At 42.7% G+C, this 5,637-nt stretch overlaps 1 long non-coding RNA gene across 1 annotated transcript; it reads right to left on the reverse strand.

Moving 5' to 3' along the window:
- Positions 1-771: 771 nt before the first annotated feature.
- Positions 772-4,199, reverse strand: LOC123160066 (uncharacterized). The gene is made up of 3 exons (XR_006479984.1): positions 4,063-4,199; positions 3,900-3,964; positions 772-863 (listed from the first exon to the last, which is right to left on the reverse strand). It is a non-coding gene; the product is annotated as an uncharacterized lncRNA (long non-coding RNA).
- Positions 4,200-5,637: the final 1,438 nt, after the last annotated feature.

The following is a 5,637-nucleotide window of genomic DNA, read 5'->3' on the forward strand; positions in this document are numbered from 1 at the left end:
ACGACTAGATGCTGAAAGTCAAGGATGTGTGAGGGTTGGCAGCTCGCTGGTTTAATGCGTGAGAGCCCATGCCTCGGTTCAATGCCCTCCACTGCCTTGCATGCCATTTACTGCGCGTGTCAGGTGCAGAAGACACGGCAACACCGAATGTTTATACGACTGGTTAAAATCCTTATACGGCTCATGCGTATTCAAACTGCACGAATCATGGGAGAACATGCGGTGTGGATACCAGCCGCGCGTGGCTGCATGTCCACTCGCAATTATTCGTGTTGTTTTTAGCTATTTTAAAGCTTAACTAGTTAGCGCTGTTTCACCTCTAATGCGATGAAAATTGAATCTTTTGTTTGTATCGTCAACTGCCCTAAAGATGTGCAAGTATTGATCTTCTGTTAACCTCTCTAATGGGTGGCTGATGGCTGGATGTGTTGATGAATCAATTAATGCATGCTTGATCTGTGCCGGTTCCCAGTTTTAATGAGAATGAGTACAAATTCAGCAAGCATGATGCAGATTCTATTCTGGCAAACCGTCCACTATATTTTTAAAAGTTAAATCTGCTTTATTCATTAAACAACATGGCTACATCATTTACAAGTAAGGAGATTATAGCCTCGTGAGCTAATTATATCTAGTTAATCTTTGGATCAGGAACGAAGTGGCTTGTTTTCACTTGGGCCACTCAGTGCCATTGGATCTTATTTGAACGGCAGATGGGTGCGCGCATGTTACGCCGTGACTGCCAAGAGGCAAGTCTCCTGATCCCGGCCGTCTTTGTCGTGCCCCGCAGAGTGGCTTCAGGCACCAACATGTTGTCTACCCTGGAAAATGTTTGTAGTACAGTTTTTCTACTCCGTTTGGACCTGAAACATAAATTACATAAATACAAGTGTGAACAAAAAAGGCAAAAATACAAAGAGTTAAACCAACGATAAAACTATTGAATTAATGAGTTTGCGTTCCTAATATTGCCGCTCACCAAGCGTGTTAATAAAATTAAGTAGTTTAACTTAAATACATTTGTGGAGAATAATATTGAACTTTAGGAATTATTGGAGCATTAATACAAGTTCTCAACATGTTAGCATCATCTCTAAATCTTCTCCTTCCTTGGCAAGTGCATCACTAATTTCTTCGGAGGAAGATTTGACAGTATCATGCCTCTGGATATATCTATGGAGGACAGAAGAGGCCCAATAATAATAGGGCGGCTCAAGCCTACAACTCAGTGTCCATCAAAACAAAACAAAAAATCAGGAGAGAGGGGACAGCAGGAAGCTTCGAGCTTCAGTTAGCCAAGAGCCAGCAGTGTTATCGAATCTTTTTTTTTCGACAAGACAAGGCAATATCTTCATCACAATGCCAAAGGATGTCGCCGACAAAGAGAAATATGGCAGATTAGACCAGACAAGCCAAAGGAGGATAATAAGAATGTTGCTCTAGGTATGTGGGTGAAGAGCAAGTGGGTTTTGAACAATCCATAGGTCTCAAGCCCTCTTTTCAGAGAATGTTGCGAGTCGACAAAAGGGCAATCAACGAACAGATGGTCGGAGATCTCAGGAGTGGAGCATCTTCCACAGCCCGAGCGGCGAGCACTGGGAGCAATGTTTGAGGTGAAGTGAGGATGTCTGATGACAGCAGCAGCAAAAAATATTGATATTACATTGAGCTCGATGCAAAGAAACCAGATAAGGAATTGCATGTATATCATACTCCATAGTCACATTTATAAGAAAACTACAGAAAACCGAAAACAGCCGCCTAGCTAAACCGATTTTCTCACAGAAAGTAGACATGGAAGAAACAGAGGGTGAGAGGGGTGTAGGCAGCATAAATAATTGGTCGGGCGTCACCACAAGGAGCACACAATCACAAATGGTTTCCCAGGCAAGAGAACCCGAGGAAGTACACCCCCAAAGCAGCCACGCACCTCACTACTCTCCAAATTGAGCTACAACTAGCAAACGTTATACCTAGTGAAGTTTATGAGCCAGGCCCACAGAACAAAGAACAGCACAAACAGAAAAGTGGCACGGCAGACTGAGTTTTGCCAGCTAGCTATTACAGGAACCTATTTCCTGAATTATTTAAATATTGTAAACCTCATAGTGGAAGTGTATGGCTATTTCATCATAACAGTCATGATATGTACTACCCCAGCCCTCTGCAGGACCCGAAACTCCGTGAGCAAGAAAAGGCATGTTTCTAACCATATAATTTACTCCTAGTTAACTTCACAAATCTGAATCCTTTTGCATGTTACCACCAAACTCTGTACATAAGTACACTATACGAACATCTACACAAATAACTACAGCTTCTTTGTTCACACAGAAATATGATTCGACCATCTTCATGAGTTAAATCGCACTGCAAGGTTCCTGCATATGAATAGGAAAAAGAACAGGTGGATGGATTGGAGAATAGGTCAAATTCAAATTGCCGAAACATTGATCTAATCAACCAAATTTTACATTCTTAAAGCCTCCTGAAAGGCTAAGGGTATCTGTCTATGTGCACCGTCAGGACGATGATGATGATGCATCCGGAACAGAGCAATTCCAAAAGTTCATGTCAAAGCCTACCAAATATAGCACACTGATACAATGGGCCAGCCACTAACTTGTCTAAAATATGTAACTGGTGATTCGAGTGAAATTCTTTGTGCAATTTGTGTGGTTCATTTGTTCCTAGGTCTATCCCTCGGTGTTCAAAATCATAGCCGACACCTAGTATTCTTGCAAATGAAGGATAAACACTAAACCTTTGGTCAGAACATTTGACAGAACATTTGACGAGAAGAGACCAACAAGCCATAAATAAGTTCTATTGTACCAGAGAAACTGGTATGTCAACTTGCTCACAGAACATATAATTCCAAGGGGGTCAATGGCTCGATCAGGATGCACCTGATCAATTTTACTTACCATGTGAAGCCCATGTGGAGTACTGAAAGGCAAAAGGAAGCACTTATGCATTCATAGATGGAAAAAACAAATAAACATACAATATTGACCTAAGATGGATCTCGTAGCAATAAGAACCTCCCACCAAAGAACTACCTGTACATCATAGTCAAGCTAATGGTATTCAGAATTTCACAAATGAATCAAGCAGACAAACCCTGCAGTCAGCAGGCTGCAGCAATGATATTTAGATGATTGAAGAAGACATCCCTACAGTTACACCGTGTAAGGAAATTATGCTAAATGTAAAACAGTATACAAATACTAATTTGTGTAGAAAGTAGACATGCAGGAAGCGGAGGGCCTAAACAGCCTACCTGGACCAATTTTGTTACAGAAAGTAAAAGTAGACATGCAAGAAGCGGAGGGTGTATTCGGGAGGAACAGGGGGAAATAACTGGTCAAATTACACAGCAAAGCCAGACAAAGTTTTTGAGTCATACCCTCAAAACAATGAAAAGCAGAATCCTAAAAGTTTCAGACCGACTAAGTGAGTCTGTCAACTAACTATTGCAGAATCTACTCCGTAAATTTATTTAAATATAGTTATAAACACGGACAGGGGAAGCATATGGTGTACTTCATAATAACAGACATGATAACTAATAATCTTTCTCAGGTGGCATATGCTGCGCCTTATGGGTATGTTTGGTTGGTACCCAAAATCAGCCTTATAAAAAAATTGGCCATAGCCAAACAACTTATGCTTCTTTCAATGATTACAACTTTTTTTGGCAGGCCCGTACCAACTTGCCAACTCTATTTCATATTCTTGTCAACGTAGCAAAACCTCGGCCAAATTTTAGCTAGTGCCAAATATTTCGTAGGGTCAACTTAGGCTCAAACCAAACATAGACATACAAAAAAAAAGGAACAGTGGATTAAAAATAATTAGCATCTGATTTTAACAGAGCTGTTGAAATAGAGAAATACCTGAGTAAAACTGATATGAAGTTAGTTTGCACATGCAATGGTAAAACTAGCATACCACATCATTCCTGAACAGAAAACAGATAACAGAATCAAAGATTCAGCTAATGATGTTGTGACATGTAGCACCTCCCGATCAGAACAGTCATAAATGTGGAACACATACCTCTGAAAAAAATCTAATCAGTATTTGCTCTACCCAATGACAGGATGGATATCCAGGATATGTACAGTGCCAAATGCAATCAGCACTAAATACACTTGGCAAGCACTGCAGTATTGCAGCTTTATGTGAGCTTTATGCTTCGAATGAGGTATCGTGCAAGTTGTTTTTTCTTTTCACACCACATCAACAAACTGAGTACAATCAATATCTTACTAGAGGGAGCTTACTAGAGGCTGATCCTCCTCCAGCCCCACCTGCATCGGTGCTCGCGCCCAGCACGATGTTCCTTGGATCCTTCCCAAATTCTGGGTATTTGAAGTTCAACGCTTGCCACTGGCTTGCATCCTTAGGGTGACTCAGCATCTTGTCTTTTTTATTTATCTCCGGATCATTTTCGTCATCTTCCCGCTTATTCTCCTCCCTATCCGCATGCCAACTCAGGAGCTTTGCTACCTTAGGGTCCGCGAAATACCGCTGCAGACAAGGAGTGATCGGAAAGTACCACACCGATTTTTGAGGAGCTTTCTTCCTCTTCTTGTATCGAGTGACGCCGCACACCGGGCATATGGTAGACTCCGCGTGCTCGTCCCGATAAATGATGCAATTGTTCATGCACACATGGTATTTCACGTGCTGTAAATCCAGAGGACACACGATTTTCTTCGCCTCCTCGAAACTGGTCGGGCACTTGTTCCCCTTGGGAAGACGTTCGTGCCAGAATGACATGTTCTCGTCGAAGTATGCGTCGGTCATTTTGTGTTTTACCTTCATCTCCAGAGCCATGAGCGTTACTTTCAGGCGGGTATCCTCGGGCCTGCATCCTTCATACAATGGAGTAACCGCGTCTATCTCTAGTTGATCCAGCTTGGCTTTCTCTCAGGCGGCAGCTCTTGCGTTATCCGTCTACTTGAGAAGCAGCTCTTGAATATGAGGGTCCTGTACCCAGCCTCCATCGTCATCTGCTCTGGCATCTTCATCTTCATGATCATGCCCTTCATCTTGATCTTCCTCATCATCATGTACGGCATTTTCTACATGATGACTGTGTACAGCATCACCGCCGTGATCATGTCCTGGAGATTCTTCGTCTTCTCGCCCGCCCTCGCCGCGGTGGTACTCAAACTAAGTCCTAAATTTCTATTCATACTTTAGTCAAATGAAACAAGCAGTATAATGATGAAGCATTTCAATAAATTCACAGCCAACAAGATGAGGAATCTATTATGTACTAAAAGCACAAAAGGTGAAAGAACAATATTCTAGAAAGTCCAGCAAAAATTAGAGACATCTACGCATTTCTGTACTTCATACTCAATTAACCATTAAACAACAGCCATTGGATCCCACAGCACCGCCTCCACTGCCGCCCAAGCTGGAAGTCTACTTTCCATTCCCCTTTGAAGCACCCGCCAGTGACACCCCACCGGTGCCGGCATATCCTTTCATGCACATGCCGCTTCCGGCACGAGCACGTCTCGGCCTACAGCCAACGCGCGTGCACGCACCTGCTCCACAGCCACAGCAGCCGATCCGACGGATGGAGATCGTGGCGCATGCAGAAAGCTGCTTAAGCTC

This window comes from Triticum aestivum, chromosome 7B (assembly GCF_018294505.1).
Source record: "Triticum aestivum cultivar Chinese Spring chromosome 7B, IWGSC CS RefSeq v2.1, whole genome shotgun sequence".
NCBI classification, from domain to species: Eukaryota; Viridiplantae; Streptophyta; class Magnoliopsida; order Poales; family Poaceae; genus Triticum; species Triticum aestivum.